The following is a 21,813-nucleotide window of genomic DNA, read 5'->3' on the forward strand; positions in this document are numbered from 1 at the left end:
AAGTTTAAAATATTTCAAATAACACATGTTGATGCGTATGCGACTTAATAGTGAATAAGTTTTGTGTTTATTTGTAATGGCTAAAGCTGCAATTTTAAAAAGTCATTAATAGGCATTTGTTTAAAACCTGCAACCTAGGCAAATAACCAACAGCAGTACAATTATCATCATCAGTTTAATCATTTATTTGGTGAAAAGGTGTTGTGAAACATACTTCTACATAAAGTGTACTTGCTAAATCTATATAATTAATAGCTTGCTGATGGAATGTGTGTTTATGTCTCCTTTACATGTCAATACGTTACTAAAAAAAATTCCCTACTGAAAAATACAGCTCAAATCAGCATAAGCAGGTTTTAGCTGGTTTAAGTTGGTCCTTCCAGCCTGACCAGCTAAGTCCAGCTAGACCATTTTAAAAAGTGACCAAAACACAACTAGAACAGCTTGCTACATCAGCAAAACCAGTTTATACCAAACTGGGAGACCAGCTAAAACCAGCTCATCAGATTATGATGTTTTTTTCACTAATGGTAAAAAAACCCCTCTGAACTAGCATACTGTGCCTTCAAGATTAAAAAAAATACCATAGTAAACAGTGGTTAAGTGCAAGTCAGAAGAGATGTTAATATATACTTTGTGTTCATTTGTCCTAGAGCACTATGAAGGAAATAGTGAACACAGCTCAAAACCTCATTACCCTTATCAACAGCACATTGCAGTCTCCTAGGTTAACTAGTCTTCAGGTTAACCAGACAAGAGGACAACACATCAGCCACCCACAGCCCTTGCCCCAACCCTCTGTCAGCCACCCACAGCCCTCGCCCCAACACTCTGTCAGCCACCCACAGCCCTCGCCCCAACCCTCTGTCAGCCACCCACAGCCCTCGCCCCAGACCTCCGTACAGCAGGAAATGATAAGGTTCATTCTTCTGTTTTTTGTGATGGATAAAATTCTGTAGGTTTTAACTATATTAGTTTATAGTAGGCATATACATGTGGGAACTCTTGTTGTATCATTTTAGATCATTTCCAGGAGTTTTTCAAAAGGGGTTGAAGGGAAAATCAAAGTTTGTCCCCATGAAACGCAAGGCACCAAAGACATTTGTGATGTCATTTTACCTTCTGCCTCGCATGACTACAAAAACTCCAAAAGGCAGTGATGAATTCAAGTTGATTGAGGCAGGACTTGGGAAAAGAAGCTTAAAAGTTAATGATAACATCAGTCATGCCGAAGTATGTGCTGGTAGCAGTATAATTCTTGGACCATACTTATATAATGCACACTCACATTGTAAACACATTTTATTTATATACAGTTGTCTGAGATGTTGTGTCTTGAATTCCCCAAAATGCAAGGCTTGGATGGAGGCTGGCTGCTGTATAAAGCAATGGGTATTGTTTGATTTTATGATTAAATTTTTTTTGCTCTTTTACTCGCTTTTCTATATTTCAGTTTTGCTATATTCACAGGTGGAAGTGGACAGAGGCCCCTAACTGTGATTGCTCCAGAATCAGAAGGCTATACAGGAGCACTAGTACAAACAGCAAGCAATTGTGGCAAATCTGTTCTTTATATAGTGCCACTTCAACTGGAAATTGATATGACTCCATTGCCACTCAATTCCAAAGAATTTGATAAAATGCCCAAAGCTCACTGCAGTAGATGCAATGAACAAATGCCATTACAGCTCCTGACAATCCTTGTCAATTCCTGTAGCAGTGCAAGTTTTTCTGACAGTGAGGAATCAATAACTGTGGAATCGAATGCTGCAGCAGGTGTGCATGCAGAAGGTGTGCATGACGAAGGCAGCAAAGAAGTAAGTTAACGTGTTTTAACTATTTCCTGGTATTTTTAAAACCACAATATTGAGTATTGTCATGTAATGCAATTTATATTTTTTATAGCCATTCAACTGTGACTCTGATGTGGAGTTTGTTCCACCTGTTCTGAATGCAAAACCATCCAAAAAGGTAGTTGTTGTCATGGAATCTTTTTTTGTCTAATTTATAGAATTATATACCCTGCTTATGTTCCCTTGTATGTATTCTCATATTTTCAGAGCGAGTATGCATCTTGCCCAATATGCCAGGAACCATTTCCTCTTTATTTTCTAGAGGTGCATGCAAGCACATGTGGTGAGAGGTAGGAGTGGTTAAACTATCCTATGTTCTGAAACACATCAGGCTATTGAAGAATAAAATATGAAATACAGATTATTTGAACTTCATGTAATTTACTTTGTGATTAATTGTATAATTTCTCCTTATTAGCTTTTTAAATGTAATTTAAGCATCCAAATGTTATCCAGGTTTTAAAACATGTTTCATTAACGTTCAATAGTGTATCATTTACTTTTATTAAGGAACGTCTCGGTTACGGATGTAACCCTCGTTCCCTGAAGGAGGGTATGGAGACGTCACGTCGTGACCAACGAATTGGGAACTCGCTTAGAGAGACCAATCTGCTTCGTATACTACTAAAACGCCAATGAACTTGGCCTTGAGATATTTGCATAATGCTGGCGCCGCCCCGCCAGGTGCCTATATAAGCAGCAGGTGCAAATATGGAAATTAGCTTCTTTTCGCTGAGAAAGCCGGGAAAATGAGACCGGCCGATAAACAGCAGGGGGCAGCCCTGTGGCGACGGGACGTGGGAACGAGGGTTACATCCGTAACCGAGACGTTCCCTTTCAGTCGGTCACTACGACGTCACGTCGTGACCGACGAATTGGGAATCCCTACCAAAACGCCACTAGGGGCTGACCTCTTTCAGTGTCTGCGTAAAGCCCTCCGGTTCCACTTAAGGAGGAGGAGATAGGTTTTAAGGCAGAAGGCCGGGCACTAGACGTTCCAAAACCCCACAGTAGTGCCAGCGACTGGGAAGCGCCCTATCTGAGTGGTATAGGAACGCTGCGGAAGCCACCACCCTGTTAAGGGCTAATGGTGGGCGAAAGTCAACCGTAGTTGAGGAATAAGACAGCCGTGGCTGTGTAAGCAAAGCAGAGCTCTGCTAAGGGAAACGTGGGCTGGAAGGATTAACCCCACGGAAAAATACTCACAAAGGAACCCGGTGGGACACAATGTGGAGCCCGAGCCAGACACGTAGGTTCGCGAGGATACAGCTAGTGAAAGGCTGACAGCCAATGCTCCGCAACAAAGGCTGCCAAGGCAGCGGAGGAAGGGCAATTCAAACCATTACGCATTTTTGCTCTGATGGCCTTCCATACTGAAACTCAATTTGGAGCCTCAGTCGGAGGCTGCAAGCCGACTTGCGAGTCTGCTCTCCGTGCACTCCCTGGAGAGGAAAGAACACGAGAGGATACAGGCTCGATACGAACACTGTAAAATCTAATGAACGTATTAGGTGTCGCCCAACCAGCAGCTCTACAGATGTCTGTTAGCGAGGAACCACGAGCAATAGCCCCAAAATGAGGCAACACTCCGTGTGGAGTGCGCTCTCAAATGAAGGGCAAGAAATACCCTGAAGATTATAAGCCAGGGCGATAGTATCAACTATCCAATGAGACATCCTCTGCTTAGTGACAGCTTTCCCTTTCTGCTGGCCACCATAACAAACAAAGAGCTGGTCTGAGGTCCTGAGGCTTTGCGTGCGAACCACGTAGAGTCGCAGTGCGCGTACGGGGCACAACAAAGCCATGGTTGGGTCTGCGTCCCCCGGGGGCAGCGCTTGCAAGCTCACCACCTTATCTCTGAAGGGAGTGGTGGGAACTTTGGGCACGTAGCCTGGTCTGGGTCTCAATGTTACACTCGAGACAGCAGGGCCAAACTAAAGGCACGAATCGTCAACAGAGAATGCATGTAAATCCCCTACTCTCTTCATGGAGGCCAATGCTAGCAGGGTCAGAGTTTTCATTGATAAAAAACTTCAGACTCGCAGACTGCAAAGGCTAAAATAGGAGACCTGAAGGCTTCAGCACCATGGACAGGTCTCAGGAGGAAAGAGGGAGGGCGCGAGGGGTTTAGCCTGCGAGCGCCTCTTAAAATGTAATAATTAAATCATGCTGGCCAACTGATCTGCCGTTGATAAGTGAGTGATGAGCAGAAATAGCGGCGATATCAACTTTAATGGTGGAGGGACAGCCTACCATCTAACCTATGTTATAAAAGCACAATGTTAATGGGCATTCTCTGGGGTCCTCGCGTTGCGAAGAGCACCGGGTGCCGAAAAAGGTTTCATTAAGCGCGTAAGCCCGTCTTGTGGACGGTGCTCGAACCGCGTCGATGGTGTTAGATACCGCTTGTGATAAATCACCTAAACCTTGCGCGCGCTCAACGACCATACATGGAGATCGCACAGGTCGGCGCGAGTGCCAATGTGCCCCTTCCTTGAGAAAGAAAGTCCTTCCTCAGGGGAATCCGCCAGGGAGGTCTGTCGCGAAGAGCATTCACTATGAAAACCAATTCTTGGTCGTCCAGTACGGACGATTAATAACAGGCTCTCCTCGTCCTGCCTGACTTTGCACAGTGTCTGCGCAATAAAGCTCACTGGAAGGAATGCGTATTTACGCACCCCCCGCGGCCAGCTGTGTGCCAACGCATCCACGGCGAGGCTGCCCTCGGTAGTGAATAAAATAGGCGACAATGGGTATCGTCCGGCGACGCAAACAGATCTATCTACGCACCACCGAACTTCTTCCAAATTAGCTGGACCGTCTGGAGGTGGAGTCGCCATTCGCCGGGGGCGCAGCTCGGGAAACGCGTCTGCTGCTGTATTGAGCGAACCCGGGATGTAAATGGCACGAAGGGACCTCAGATGCTTCTGACTCCAAAGGAGGAGATGACGAGCGAGATGCGACAGGTGACGAGAGCGCAAAACCGCCTTAACGGTAAATAACGCAACAGTCGCAATGTTATCGGTGTCGACTAATACATCCTTCCCTCGCATCTCCATAGCGGAGCGTACAAGTCCCAGATATACAGCGCACCGCTCGCGGCAGTTGGGGTGCTATGCACACCCCAGAGACTGCAAGCCCGTCATACGTGGCTGATCATCCCGTGCTTAGGGCATCGCATGCTACAGAATGCCAGGAGACCCCTTAGAGGCATATCTTGCTATCAGAAATGCTGGGTCTACTACGGGGAAAATTTAAATGACACGCAGGTGTAGTGTTTACACGGTGTATGCCGGTGCGCCACCCTCTCCTCGAGACTCGATCGTAAAGCCAACGCTGAAGCGGTCTCATATGACGCAGCTCGAGCAGTGTCACAGCCGCAGCATGCTGTCATATGTCCAGGAGCTTCTGAAATTGTTTCAGAGGGACCGCGTACTTCCCTCGAATTAAACCGAGGCAAGTCAGAACTGAGTGGTTGCGCGCTCTTGTTAAACACGCCAATTAGTCGATCGAGTCTTATTTCCATACTGAGAAAAAGGATCCTCTGCACGGGGCAAAGTTGCTCTTTCCCAGTCGACCTGAAGACTTAAACGAGCGAGATGCCGAAGCATTAACTCTCTGTGTTCGCGCACGTCTGCCAAGAACGGGCTATTATAAGTCGACGTAGATAAAAGCAGAATGCGAACAACGCTCTCTCTCTGACATTTTAATGCCGTGACTAGCACATGGAGACACGGAGAGAGAGAGACAGCTCGAATGGTGTACTTAGTATTAATATGCCCACCCCACGACGCATCTCGGTAAGAGGGACCGGCTCGAACATCTTTCGCCAACAGGATATCGACTTTTGCATGTGCATCGGACGCTTTCACTACAGTGAAACGAAAGCCCGAATTTTGGGGTGTGCCGGATTCGTAACCGAGGCGGATCGTGCGTAAAACCCAACGAAACGGGCTGGGAACTGAAGCCAAGCACCCAGGCACCGTACGAGGAGAAATAACGACACTACCGAAGTACCCGCGGTGGGGCAGCGAAGCGAGACAGGTGGGACTGCCGGTGCATCTGCTGTGACAGCATAAACATCTACAGTATGTGTGTGTTTGACACTGACCTGAGCCCGCTGAGGGTGACGGTCGTCTGGTCTCCTCTGCGGAGAGCGCAGACTCCGATAAGGGTGCTGGTGGTCCGGTCTCCTCAGCGGGAGGTAGGGTGGTAGAGGAGGTGGTGTGTACCCGCTCACGGCACTCTCCAGAGACCTAGAGAGGGAAGAGGAATGCACTCTTATGTGTGGTTAAGTGGGTACCGGCCGAACAGCCGGTGGAACATATGCAAACCAAGGATTTTCCACCCGACCCTCTATCGGGGGAAGGAGCTCCATCTCCTGAAGAGTGATCCTCTGCCAATCCGGGTCGCCCTTCACTGGCCACTTAAACTCCCGAATTTCACGGGAAGCGGCTAAGCGGGCGGGGCGAGCTGCTGACGACCGGTTCCCCTGCGCTGCCGAGATGGAGTCAGAGGAGGGGAACGGAGGTGGTCGCCACAGGACGCTGACGGCGAGAGGCAGACTGAGGAGCCGGCGTGGTGGACCAAGGGCAGCTCTCTTCCGCCGGGGCATGACCTAGGAGATCGCCTTAGTCTGCGCAGCGGAGCTGTACGACTCCCCTGGCTCGCCGAAGAGGCCGGTCTGTGAGACAGGAGCATTCAAGTTGTTCTCGTCTGCGTCCGTCATGTCAGCCAGACACAGCCAAAGGTGGCGATCTTGAACCACTGTGGTGGACATCGCACGACTGAAGGTCGCGGCCTCCCTCGTAAATCCTTGGTGAGCCTGCAGCAACGTTATTGCGTGCAGGGCCGAAGCCGCCTCTCCGGCATGCCTGATGGGCAGCGTCCGTAACCGGACGACTGTCTACAAACACGGGAGGGAAGGGTTGGGTGGTCCCTCCAGGAACGCATCCCGCTCCACTGAAGGGGTCCCCGCCTTTAGCGGCTCCGTTGGTGAGGGAGGTGAGGGGTGAAAGCTGAACGGCCGGACGGCCGCAAATCACGTCAGCTCTTCGTGCCGTCGGGAAAGAAAGGCACAGGAGGAGAGGACCGAGAGGCCCGAGGAGCTCCGAAGTACCAATCCTGTGGACAGGACGGTTCGGGCGGAGATGGGTTAACCCCTCCAACTCTACCGTCTCCGCCGCTCGAGCGGGCACGGCCGCCATCTCCGGAACGACTCTGCCTCGGAGGAAAAATGGACACCCCTCTGATGCTGCAGAAGTGACGGGACCAGAAGGAGGTCCAATGGATTCGGCAGACATCGTAGAACACGACTCTGCAGTCTCCACCGGAGCCTCAACCGGCTGAGGATGAGAAGGCTGGTATTTGGAGGACGCATCCTCTGTCCTACTCAGCGTAGTGATGTGAAGGGCGCCCTGCGAGCGCTTGACAGCCGCACCATGGCGGCGTCAGCACTGCAAAGGCGCGGACAGCGTTCCCGTAGAAACGACAGTCGTCTCCGCAATCCAAGAGGGTTATGCTCTCACAGAGAGAACAGAAACTCTCCACGAACGCAGCCCCGGAGTGCTCGATGCCTGAGCACGAAGACAGCGCTCGTGACCGCCACTGGAACCCTTATACTTCTCGCATCCAAGATCACACGGGCGAAAAGCTATCCTGAAAAGGACGCTGATCTCCGCATATACAAGAGAGTGGCTGTCTTTAAAAAGACACAGAGCTCTCACGTATCACTCTTTTAGGGAAATCACTCAGCTGGTGCTCAGCTGATGATGCGCACAGGGAGCGGCAACGCACACACTAAACTCAAAACAAAAAGATGCAGAGCCGTGGAATACTGCGAGCGCCCGCTGTGTTAGTACTGCTTGTCAATCAACTTCAGCAACCGTTCCCAGAAGAGCAAGTAGCTTCTCAGTAGCAGATAATGCCGGCTTTCGAAGCGAAAAAGCTAATTTCCATATTTGCACCTGCTGCTTATATAGGCACCTGGCGGGGCGGGGCCAGCATTATGCAAATATCTCAAGGCCAAGTTCATTGGCGTTTTAGTAGTATACGAAGCAGATTGGTCTCTCTAAGCGAGTTCCCAATTCGTCTGTCACGACGTGACGTCGTCGTGACCGACTGAAAGGGAACAAAAGTTTTCCCATTGTGACATTGTTCTCTTTTCTATATATTTCTCAGACCTGTAGAAAACCAAGGAACGTTGGATGTAGAAAAAAATGAGCCTCAAAGGTCAGAACCGATTACAGTAGATACATTTTGAAATTGTTATCGTGAAATTGTTATCGTTATCACATATGTGATTGAGTTGTCATTTTTCCAGCCTTGATGACATCCTGCAAAGTCTAGCTGAACAGGTGGACAACTCTCAGACATTCTCAGTCTGTGTCACTCGATCTAACTTCTTTCACCGTGCTATTCAACAATGGAAAAGACAAAAGAAAAGCACCCCAAAATGCTCCCTTAAAGTTTGTTTTGTTGGAGGGGCAGGTATAGATACAGGAGCAATAAAGAAGGAGTTCCTTACTGGTAACTGTCTTTCATTTTTTTGGGTGTATCAGTTGTTGTGAACAATATCTCATTGATATTCTCTTCTTGTGCTGTTTAACTTACGTGCACTTATTGATTTTGGCAGACCTGATGAATGGAATTGAATTGCGCTACTTTGAGCCTGGCCCTGACAACAAGGGAAAGAATCCTATATACTCAATAAGTGCCCTGGAGGAGAGCTACTTCAGGTTTTAAGAAAACCTTTTTATTGCATTAAATTTTATTTATGTATTTTCCGTGTGTGTGTGTGTGTGTGTGTGTGTGTGTGTGTACCTGTTAATTATCACGTTGTGGGGACCAATTGTCCCCACAAAGATAGGAATACCAGTGTTTTTGTGACCTTGTGGGGACATTTTGATGTCCCCATGAGGAAACAAGCTTATTAATCAAACAAGATGATGTTTATTGAAAATCTAAGGTATAAGAAAGGTTTTTTTGATGGTTGGGGTTAGGGAATGGGGCAGGTAAGGGGAATAGAATATACAGTTTGTATGGTATAAAATGCATTACGTCTATGGAATGTCCCCACAAAACATGGAAACCAGAATGTGTGTGTGTGTGTGTGTGTGTGTGTGTGTGTGTGTGTGTGTGTGTGTGTGTGTGTGTGTGTGTGTGTGTGTACACTACCAATCAAAAGTTTTGGTACACTTTGAATATAAAGTTATGCATTCAGGTACATGGGAAAGTGTACTCAAAGTTTTGTTGGTGGTGTATATGCTTGAAATTTGTCTTTTAAATATCCTAAGGAGCTTGATTGCTATCCTTGGAGAGATCATTGCTTGCTCCTTGGCTCAAGGAGGTCCAGCACCTGACTTCATGCGCAATTGGTGCTACACCTATCTTGCTACAGGAGATTTTGACCGTGTGGTGTTAACACCCGAAGATGTCACAGATGTAGAAACCATCGAATTGATTGAAAAGGTAAAGCAATAGTAATGGTATGTGCAATATTATGGGGTGGTTTCCCGGACAGGGATTAGACTAGTCGTCCAAACTGACAATTTGCACTGATATATCTTAAAATACACCAGTGCACTTCGTTTTGACTAAAAATGCACACAAGTAATGTTTTAGTAAGGCATGTTTGTTAATACTACTTATATTTCATAATTAAACTAAGGCCTAATCCTGGTTTAAGATAATCCCTGTCCGGGAAACAGGGTTTAGACCGGACAGGGTTTAGATTAATCCAGTACTAGGCTTTAGTTATATTAGGGCATTTAAGTAGTTTTTACAAACAAACCTTACAAAAAACAATACTGATGTGCATCTTAAAAACAAAACAATGACACTGAAATATACGTCGGTGTAAGGCGTTTTTAAATTAAAACAGCTCAAACATGCATTTTAGTCTGGGACTAGGATGAGACCTGTCCGGGAAACCACCCATAAATGTTTTAAATGCAATTCATCTGCTGTATTAAATGAGTGTTTTGCCTATCTGTACACCTCAACAGAAAATAAATACCTTTAGTATGTGCTCTCATATTTTGTGGTAAGCTATTTAACTAAGTTTGGGCACAAAATCCTCCTGAAGATGAAGTGTACTGCGTTTTTTTTAAGAGCATAAAATATATTGTTCAATTACATACACTAGGTGTCCCATCAAAACAGTTAAAAAGTATGTGTACACTGCATGTATCATGTAACCTGTATGTTACAGGTAAGAATAGCCACCGATGACGAATTACGGAGTCTCACTGATAATCTGCTTTCCTGTGGATATACGGGTCTCATAAAAACAGACAGAAAGGACCCAATAATAAGGTTTGTAGTTACTAAAATGTACCTCATTGATTTATCAACTGCTAAAGCTTTTTAAGTATTTGTTATTGATGGATCTAAGTGTTTTCTAGTACTTTACTCTTGTGTTATTGAGTGTGGAATACGTTTATACTAAAAAAAAAATATTTTATCCTTCAGAACAATCATTCTAAACTCCCTGGCCCGAGTTCTGCCCATGCTTGAGCAAATGTGAAAAGGCTTGCAGCTCTACAACCTTCCGGATGTATTGGAAAAACACATGGACCTCTGTCGGCCCTTGTTTGTGCCACTGCAGGATAACAAGGTAAAATCGTTTGAATTTAGTTAAAGCAAGGCATAAATTCTGTGATATTTATTATTCTTTTGTCTTTATTAGCCCGATGCAAACTTCCTTATGGCAAGCTGCAAACCTGACTTGAGTGAAAAAGGCACCTCAAGACATAATCTTGAACAAAGTATTCTGAACTACTTTCAAGATTTTCTTCAGGAACTAGAGGATGATGGTACAGAGCTTTAATTGTGCAGATTTGAGTTGCTTCAGTTTTTTGTAAGTGAAAATTAAATGTAGTATTTTACTTTATTAGATGCAGTTCCTGAGCACTTTGCCGAAATCGAAGACTCAGACACTGAAGTGGTTTCAAACAACAAGAAACTTACAGTTCCGGCTGTCCTGCAGTGGTTAACTGGCCAGGCACACAAGCCAGTACTACCAAGTGAGAGAAACAATTTTGAAATTCATGTCAAATTCAATCATGACTGCCAACAGGAAGCACATACAATTTGTTTTCCAATAGTTAGTGCTTGTACCAAGACCATAACTTTTCCTGTGGCACACATGAGCTCTTACAGTGAGTTCAAACATGTACTAACTCTGGCTTTACGTTTTGGGAATGTCTTTGGTAGAGTTTAATTTGTGGAACAATGAAGACAATGATTATAGTACAGAATAATGTTTTATTTTCATTAACATTGTAAAAGCTTTTTTTACACTAAAAGTAAATGGCAAAATGAGAGTGCCATGATTGTTTTCAGTTTTGGTATATGCAATATCCTTCTTGTCATTGTTGTTCGAACAATGACCTTGTTAATGATTGTTGTTAGAGTTGGCAAGAATTATTTGTATGTACTGTACCATGTTCAAATAAATGTCTCTGCCAAAGCATTGTGATGGTCCTTTAGGATTAATAGTAGTTTGTAGCTGTTCCATTTCTTCAGGACTAAATGGGCTGGAAATCTCTGGTACTTCAATGCCATAATGAGACCCGTGTGGGATCCCTACATTTTCCCAGTCAATGGTGTTTTCCTCAGCAGGCTGCAACAACACAAATGCAGACATTAATAGGGAGCTGGTCTGAACTGGCTATACTTTGTTTTAAACCATAGAATGTTTTTACAAGAATTTGTATTTAAATGTTAAATTTATACTGTTATTGTGTGTATACCTGCTCAAGATGTTCTGGTTCAGTGGTGGAATGTTGAATATGGCCCATGACCCACAGCTGGTTTGGAGTTAGATTTTGCTCCGTGCGTCGTGGGTGGTTGTCCCAACCATCGCAGAACTTTGCCAGGTCGTCGTTCAGCTGAGGTAGGAAGATGTAGTGAACGCAAAACATGTGAATGTTATTAGAAGGATCAAGTAGGCTATCTTCTTCCAGACCATGCTGAACCTCGTAGTAGATCTGGGTCACAGCCATCCATACGTCCCTCCATAAACGCTCGATTCTGAAATTGTTCATATTTTAGAGTGTAATTAATTTGCATTTTCAATTTCTAAGGATGTATTACAAATTTCACACACCTCTGATTATGTACACTCTTTCCTGACACAAAGCTGCCTCGTCCAGTCCCCCGCACTGTAAACATGCACCGTGCTATGCCCAGGTTCTCGACCCCTTGATCACCTCTTACTCTGCATGTAGAGACAAAGAAAACTGTACGTCTTTTGAATTAAACATATCTTTCATACAAATAATTTTTTTTTGGCACATTTTTGTTCATATTCATGGTGTCTCAAAACAGCACAGATAAGTTCACTTAGATGTTCTTAAAGGGATAGTTCACCCAAAAATGAAAATTGTCATCTTTTACTCACTCTCATGTTGTTACAAATCTGTATATATATTTCTTTGTTCTGATGAACACAGAGGAAGCTTTTTTGAGGAATGTTTGTAACCAAACCATTCATGAGCCCATTCACTTCCATAGTATTCTTTTTTTGCTACTATGGAAGTGAATGGAGCTAATGACCATTTTAGTAACAAACATACCTCACAATATCTTTCTTCGTGTTCACCAGAACAAATAAATTTATACAGATTTGTAACAACATGAGAGTAAGTAAAGGATGACAGAATTTTAATTTTTGGATGAACTATCCTTTTACGATTCTTAATATAGTAAAAATTTGTCTTTAGTACTTTAAGTACAAAATTAGTGTGTGAAAATAAGGCATTATGGAAATGTACTTTATTCTCACCTGGGCAGCCTTGGAAGAGTAAAGAAGCATACCTTGACGGCCAAACAAACCGCTGCACAGATTCCAGGAAAAAAGCAAGCGCAGTGCTCGACTTGTTATTATTTGCAGCATTCAGGTACAGGACCTAACAACAACAAAATAATGTTATCCTGTCTTAGAGCCTGTCAGGAAAACACAAGCTGACTGACCAATGCACACATCATATTTACCTTTCTTGAGTAGCCATCCACATTGCCAAATATCACAATGTTGAACCTTAAACAAGTAAAAAAAAACCATACTGTTAAACAATTTTAAAATTATGTCAGATATGAAATTTGAAGATATTATTTTAACCATCCTAACCAACAGGAATAAATACACAATTAAATATTTTTTTAACATTTTATGTTAATCATTGGCTTTAAAGAGAAGAAGGCACTTTTAATACAAACCAATATGAGCACATAACTAACTACTGGTACTACTAGTGCTATATCATGCCAACCTTATTAGTTTATGATTGGTGTCGATGTGGACAAGTGACAGTGGATCCCGGACATAATAAGTTCGTCTCACTGTGCTCCCCATGCGTGTCATTCGGGAGAGAACTCCAGCAGAGTCTATTCTGTGCATAGACCCTTTAATTCTGTCCCACTGAACACGATAGCCCTCGGACTGTAACAGTCCTTTGACAAGTCTGTATCCAGCATTAGGGACTCTTGCTTTAACAGCAGCAACTTTGTTGTCCAGTTCTTCATCTGACAAAGAGCTGTATGAAGTCTTTGTTGAAATGCCAAGTTCTCTCATTCTTCTAAAAATTGTGCTATGACTAACACCGAGTAGATTGGCCACACACTTAACAGGTAATGGTATTTCAAAAAGATATGTCAGGAAATCAGCGGAGAGCACACATTTTGGGCATCCCCTTTCCCCTTGCCTCAAGTGTGAACAATATAGGTTGTTGTTCTTCCTCTATGCCAGCATGCACAAGTCTGCCTAATTGTTTCAGACCCTCTGTTATGGGGGAAGGTATATCAAAGATTCGGGATGCTGCATCAATTAAGATGTATTCTTGATTGCAAACATACTCCAAATAATCAAGGTCAACAGAAGACTGTTCAAGGATTCACTGAAGTCTTGTCGTCAGACGTTCCAGTATGCTACGTAGGATTTCCTAAACAAGGAACGCTGCATTAGTCTTTTTGAGCTACAATAGACTAGCATTGCTTTAAATGTGTAATTTAAATGCATAGTATTAAAATGTGAATTACAAATGATAATTTCTTTAATGAATGTGAAAACTGTTTAATTTAAATGATTAAAATGCATCAGTCCATAAATTAACTGGCTACTGCTGGTTGTTGGTTATTTGCCTAGGTTGCAGGTTTTAAACAAATGCCTAACCATGACTTTTTAAAATTGCAGCTTTAGCCATTACAAATAAACACAAAACTTATTCACTATTAAGTCGCATACGCATCAACATGTGTTATTTGAAATATTTTATACTTAAGTTTTCTCCTGACTCCATGGCTTCAGTAAACCAGGTGAGCAGATGAGTTGCAATTTTTCCTCCATCTGTTGTTGTTGGCAATTAACTCCAAAGTCGCAATTCTGAACTCTAGTGGCAGTTCTTAGTAATGCAGTTCAATCGATCAGTGATCGTCTTGTCAAGCCTTAATCCATGACGTGTTTCCGGTTGGAAGATATAATCGAGAGCGAGGAGAATTTTCAAACAGACAGGGCGCAGATGATAACACGACCGAACTGCCAATCCGAAAACGATTCGATCACACTGAGACATCGCTGCCACCTTCAAACCTGTGCTGGATCACAATTTATTAGCTCGTGATGACAGCTTTACTTGCCACAATATTATGTTTCATCTGTTCAGTTTCTGTTTTTACGCTCTCGATTTCTTTTTTTGTGCTTGCTTATATTGTGTGTGCGCTCTCATAATAAAGACAGCTATATGACGCCATATAACTAAGCTGTAACAAACAAGACAGAAAGGAAACTTATGCAAAACTGAATAAATATTTTAAACTTACCTCTAAAACCCTGCTGGCACTGTCGTTGTCCTTTCGCGCCCAAACGACGTTTGTCTTCTGCTCTGCGCTTCTAAACTGAGTGGCGGTTGGCAACTGAAGGGTCATTACTGCCACCTACTGGACTCGGTGTAGCACATTTAATAGTCAGTGGGGGAATTTTTTATTATATACTGTGTTCTTTGGGCTATTAATTATTAATTGAGCAATAAATGAAAATTAAAGATTTTTTTCTATAACACTTTACATAATTATATGCAAATTTGCTAGACAAACACTATAAGAGATATAAAAGCAACAAAAATAATGTTAGGTTATTTATGTCATAACTTTACCAAATCCTGCAAAAATAAAATGAAATAATAAAATAAAATAAAAATTATAATGTCATTGATTTGTGATTATTAATATTATCAGTTTTGACTTATGATTGTTGTTTGTTAATATACACTTAGTTGGCAGTTTTCTGATGATGGTAAACTAAGGCATTTCTGTCTAAGGCATTTAAGTCATTTTTGTTAAACGTATTTAAAATAGCTGTTGATTCCCCAAAATGATCATACATTTGAAATAATCTTGAACACTCACATATTTACAGATGATCTGACCAGATAATTTTTACTTGCTGTATAAAAGAAAAAAACTTGTCTGATGGTGGTCCTGGGGGGAAAGGTCTTTAGGTCACAAAATGGACAGGACTTTATAGGATCGTAAATATGTTCACTAAATTACACAAAAATTCACCCAATTTGATGTGTTAAAGTGTGCAGATTAAGCTGACCAAAAATCAACATTGAGTCAATGTTTGGCTTTTCAACATTGAAAAATACATTTATTATAAACATTGATTCAATGTTTGGATTTTCAACATTGAGAAAGCACTATATTTGCAACATTGATTCAATATTATTTAGCATTGAAATTTCAAACTTGACCATAATGATGATTCTGATGGAATTTCAACATTTAATCAATGTCACCTTGCTATCTGGGATACTTTTGGCCAGAGAAATTACTTTTTTAGGTTATGGGTTTTTATGAAATTATAAATTGTGTGGGATTTGATTTTGTTTTATTAATCGTGCTGTTTATAATCTTAATTCATGTGTATTGATACAACAATGATTTCTGTGCTGAATACAAGAATGTTATCTGTGTGTGTGTAAAGGCTGCAAGAGGGATTAGTTAGGAATGTGCATCTGGTAATAGTCAAGATAAAAGGGGCCTGAGGGAAAACACACTGAATAGATGGTTTTAATAATGATTAAAGTGTTTGCTTAGAAGTAGTATTGCAGTAAAAGATTTAATATGTGTTTATCTATCTAAAGAAGTTAATGTGTGCCTTATTCATATAACCAATTTTACGAATAATGAAATGATGTTATGATATTGAAATGTGTTTTACATAATAATCATTTTCATCTTACAGCTTATGTTTTTTTATGAATAAATGAATGTTTTATTAATGATTTGTTTTTAAGAAAGCATTATAATATGCTATGTGAAGTCAATCATATGTGAAGTGGAAAAGTACTGGGGGGAACTGACAAATTGCAGGACTCTCAAAGTTGTGCGGAGAACAGTTTGTTTTTTCTTTGTCTGTGTGTGTCTATCTTCGCCTGCAGGCTGAAACTGGGTGTGGTGAGGGAGTCAGATTCACAAGGAAAAGCAGCCTTTGTGGGTGGAGATTCTAAGAAGAAGGACGACGTCACATACTCTATAAATAAATGTTTTCCCAAATGCTGTGCATTCGTTGCTTGCCGATTGTGGCCTTGAGACGATCCAGCGCGCTGTAAAACTTTTTCATATCTGATCAATAAATAGTTTAAGTTTTATTACGGTGCCTTTCCTCTAAATTATGAACATGCAATAGACGCCGTAAAGTCCAACAATTGTTGACCGCCGACGTTTTGTGGAGGGAAAGGAGAGAGTGAGAGGAAGAAGGGTTTCGTTGCAGAGACCTAAGTAAGGGAGGAGTACATTTCAACACAAAAGAGCGCTCTACTAAAATAAGGTAAGCAGAAACCTGTTTTATCGAATTCTGCTGTTTAAATATACCAAATTATTTGTGTTGATAAGGAACTCCGAACTGAACTAAATTATTTTTATTGTAAAACTGATCAGAGTGAAAAACTTTTTGAAATCATTGAATTTTGTTATTAAATATAAGGTTGAGGATTCCTTTAACGCATTGGGCGTTATAAAATACCGACTCGGTTGTAGCCGTAGGGGGTGCTAGGCCCGTGGATGAAAGGTCCACAAATACTGTTAATGGCGGTGTAAGTTAACAGAATTCATTAAAAAAGTTTGAGGAGTCCTTTAATACATTAGGTATTATAAAATACCGACTCGGTTGTAGCCGTAGGGGGTGAAAGGCCCGTGGATGAAAGGTCCACAAATACTGGAAAAGACAAGTGACGTCTTAATGTGAATTGAATTGTTGATATATTGCTGTTATTTTCGTGACATTTCTGTGAAAGTTGTATTGTGTTTGTATTGCGGGTTGGAATTGAGATAAATCATGGCTGAATTTCAGAAAGAGTGTAATGAATATGGGTGTCCACCAGTGTATGTGCAATGGCAAAAAATAGTTAAATTAATGGTGGCCCAAACCGATCTTAAAGATGTTAAGAAAAGACAAAAAGAGGTTGCATTAGCGTGGAACACGTTGAGAGAAGAAAACTGTTGGGAGGCAGAGGAGAAAAAGAGAGTTCCTCTCACGCCTATTCTTTTTGCCATGGAACATAGACTGGTAAACAAAATTAAGATTGTAAAAGCAGAAGGAAAAAGTGGTTTGGTAAGGGCCAAATGTGACAAGCTTAGAGAAAGAGTTGAGAATTTGGACAAGATTAGCTCTGGTTGCTGCTCCATGCAGGCTATTAAATCAAATAAAAAAGGGGAAGTTGACAGTGGTGCAGCTGCAAAGTAAAAGGAAGTTGAACAAGGAAACAGTCAGCCAGACTCAAGTGTGACGCCCACAGCTCCTCCTCAAGTGAAGTCACTATACCCCTCACTGCACTGAAGTTGAACAAGGAAACAGTCAGCCAGACTCAAGTGTGACGCCCACAGCTCCTCCCATGGCTCCTCCTCAAGTGAAGTCACTATACCCCTCACTGCAAACAACTCCTCCTTATGAGGAAAAGTCTGTCTCAATCTCAAAGCAACAGCCGGTGTTAACAGTACACAGTGGTGAACTAGATGTTGAATTTGATGAAATAAAGAACTTAAAAAAAAAAAAAAAAAAAAAAAATGCCCAAGCAGGCCCAACCAACACCAGTGCCTATGACAACTAATGTCCCAGATAACGCCCAATAACCCAATCATCCCATAGATCCATACATAAGCCCAACCTATAGAGGGAACCCATGGGAGGGATATAACCAACAGAATAGGGGAGGCCCAAGAGGCAGAGGGGGATATGGAGGCATTGGAGGTAATACATGTTTTCTGTGTGGACAGGAAGGTCATTGGGCGCGAACATGCCCTAGTAGCGGCCCACAGCCTCATTATTCCGGTGTAAGACATCCATTTAACGCACCAATTGCAAGGGGATGGGGTCCCAACAGAGGAGGTGGCGGACGTGGAAATGGTGGTTTTGGCAGGGGACCATCAGCGTCACACAACCCATCACTGCCTGATTGGATGGCGCCTGTGCACCCAACATGGGGCCAGGGTAGTGGTGTGGAGGAATGACGAGGCACACAGGGAACCACCATGAGAGGAATGGCTGAGCCTCTCATGGACATAGTGGTGTATAACACACCACTAAAAGCTCTGGTAGACACTGGAGCTACATATTCCACTGTTACTAAAGGTACCATACAGCTAAAAGATCTAAGTAATAAAACAGTGGGTGTGATGGGTTTCTCTGGTGAAATTGGAAAGTGGCCATTAACAAAACATTTACCAACCACAATTGCTAATCAGTCTGTTTCACATGCATTTCTGTATTCCTCCAACGCACCAGTTAATGTTTGATAGGGACCTTGAAATTACGATGACCTGTCAATGAAGTAGTTTATTTTAATCTTTAAATGTGCATCATGAGTTTACCATTATAATCCAACTATGCCTTATAGTATGAAGTAGTTTACTATGCCTTATAAAAGCCATCTGTGTGGTGCCTTATGTGGTAGGTGTTTTAAAAAGCCACCTGTGTTAGGAGTTGTAAAAGCCATCTGTGTGGAACAGCTGTCTGTACTCATGTTTCAGGGCACAAAGGGTTTTAGTATTAGCAAATAGCCAAGGGTCAAATAGGTCATGGGAAGAAGACACTGGTCTGAGGGATGTCATGTGGGTCTTGCCTGAACAGAAACATATTGTTTTAACTATGAGGGGAGGGAACAAAGACCATATATATTTACCAAACCTGGCTCAGAGGGTCAGACTGATTTGGAGAATCCTCCCAGAACTTCACTCTGGTTCTGGGGGGATTCACCAGGGCGGCCTCGGCTTCTTATTTTGTCCGGGAAATAATCTCTTGAAATCAAAACCTAAGACTGAAGATTGTTTCATTTGAGGAAAAGGAAAACCACAACATTTGGTGCCGAAACCCGGGATCGAAAAGAGCTGGACAGTCACACCACCTGGGCGAACCTGACGAGCAACACAAACAGCATATGGCCATAAGGTAAGCACTTTTTGCTTATTAATTAGGTTTGTGTTGTTGGCCAGAATTTGCTCCAAGTGGTGAGAAATTTAAGCTCTTCTAAATTTAAGAACCATATATGTGAACTGGGTTTTGATTTCAGGGGTACAATCTAACTAAGGCATGCATGCATGAATCTGTATTAAGTTACTTTGGCTTTGATGAGCACGGTGAATTGAAACAGATTTTAAGTGAAGAGAACGCGTAAGAGTTACCTGTATCTGTCGGTGGAAGTGTATGATACAGAAGTCTATACCAGTGGTCGGAGGTGCATGGTATAGAGGTCAATGTCGTGTGGTTGGAAGTGTTTATCGATATTGACAGTATACCGTGTAAAAGTGGTATATTTTATTGTTTTAGTTAACGACCGTGTTGATGGAGGTGTAATGGTCATTTGATTTGGGTATATAAGGTGATATCAAGAGGTGGCATACAAGGTTTTATGTATGAAAATATATGTACTCTGTGTGTTTGAATTTTGAGTGTGTATGCAGGTGCAGTGTGTGAGTTAGTGAGAGAAATGTGAACGTGAATCTGGTAAGCAGGGAGAGACTTTCCCTTGGGCAGTTGGGCTGTTAAGGGGGGTGTATCCTGTGAGTGTAGGGTGAATAACTACTGTGTTAGAGTGTGGAAGAATGAGCCCTAAAAAAATAAATAAATAAAAGAGAGCCCTAAAAAAATAAAGGGTTTGATATAAATGCTAATTAGATATTACTGAAAATGGTTTGGATAACAATTTGGTTTATAGGTTATCAAGCATACATTTGAAATTTAAGGTTGGGTCAAAACAATTGACACCAGATGGGACATCAAAAAGAGCACAGAACCTGAGAACACAGCCAGCTTTCTCGATGGGCAATGCAATCAATTTTGCTTGTTTAAAGATTGTATTGTTCAACTGAGATGGCTCGTGGTGGTCAAATCACAAATGCTCTTCCAAATGGAAGAATAAAAAGGGGATATTAAAGATTACTAGATTAAATGATAAGAATAAAGGGTTTCATTTTCAAAAAGAAATGTGTGCTAGGACAGATTATGGTTTATTGTGTGAATGAGTTTTAGTTTTGTTGTTGATTGGCTTTGATGAAGATTTAATGTTAAGTTGAGAAGACGCCTAAGAAGTTTCACGAAAGAGTCTTGAGGAACCTGAGTGTTACCGTGTCGGGGCAGACACGTTGGGGTTCGGAGAGAAGAGTACTCAAATCCTGTAGGTTAGGTACGGTCTATGTGTTATTTGTCTTGTTGTTTTAAAACGCCCGGGCTGATGAGAGATATTGTTTTTGTTTTATTTGTCATGTTGGATTGGTAAATTGTGTAAGTGAATCTTTTCCATGTCGACTGAAGTGTAATGGAAAGATGAACTGAAGAATATGAGTAAGGATAAGAGACAGTTATAAATGCTCGGTAATAAATATGATATTGGAAGGTATTGTGGAGTTATTGTAGCCACAAATATAAATTTTTATAGTAAAGTACGCAGGTACTTCTAATATCTGAATAACTAATTTAAATGATTGATTCAAATAAATGAGTGTGCTCGATAGGAAAAGTATAGCTTGCCCAGAAAAGCACAAAAGTGTGTGATGGAGTTTAACATTATTTGAAAGAATCTTGTTTTAAGGACACATTGGGAATCTGAGTAATTATTTGGAGAGTAGATAAATTGGACAAATAAAAAACAATAAGATTGTGAAGTGGTTAAAATGAGAAATAATTATAAAATATAAGGTTTGTTATATTGCAAAGAAAATATTATGGCAGTCAGATTAATGGAAAAATATGGATTGAACAACTGTTGTGTGGAGAATTAGAAAATAGAATAATTGGATGTTCAAATGAGGAAACATTTGATGTGGCATTGTGTGAGAAGAAATATAACTAAATAAAAATATAAACTAAATTAAAGATAAGAGGAGATAATTAACAGACAAAGAAATGCTCAAAGGGAGAGAGAGAAAGAGAGAGAAAGAAAGGGAGGGGAAAACAAACGGTCACCAGATTTGATCTGTAAAGGTCAACTCTCATTGCTCGAGGGGAATTGTGGGATTAAGCAAAATCTAGCAGAAAAACAGAGGTGAAGCTTTGAAAGAGAAATAACAAATTAGAAAAAAAAGAGTAGAGACCAAGTTATTAAAGGTGGAAATAAAGATGAAAAATTAAAAAGGACAGAAAAATTATTAAAAGGTGAATGACACAGATAAATTATATAAAGAAAAAAGATTTAACAAAATGAAGAGGAGTCTTCATCTGATGATGGAAGGTGGTCACAAAATAAATTTTATTTTAAATTTGAAAGGCAATATTTTGCAATGGGTTAAGTTAAACCTTGAAAGGCTGAAAGCTCTCATCCTTTGACATTCAAGAAAGTGACTAAAAAGCTGGCAAGAAACAGACAATGAAAAACTGTGTGTGACATCAAGGTGTTGGAGTTGCAAAGAGAGGAGTAACTCATAAACTGGACTGAGAACACATTCTATTTGAATGGGACTATAA

General features: G+C 41.7%; 1 pseudogene; it reads left to right on the forward strand.

The window, feature by feature from the left end:
* Window positions 1-11,076, forward strand: part of LOC135734387 (uncharacterized) — a 33,355-nt pseudogene extending 22,279 nt beyond the window's left edge.
* The last annotated feature ends 10,737 nt before the right edge of the window (window positions 11,077-21,813 follow it).

The sequence above is a fragment of the Paramisgurnus dabryanus genome, chromosome 7 (assembly GCF_030506205.2).
Source record: "Paramisgurnus dabryanus chromosome 7, PD_genome_1.1, whole genome shotgun sequence".
In the NCBI taxonomy this organism is placed as follows: Eukaryota; Metazoa; Chordata; class Actinopteri; order Cypriniformes; family Cobitidae; genus Paramisgurnus; species Paramisgurnus dabryanus.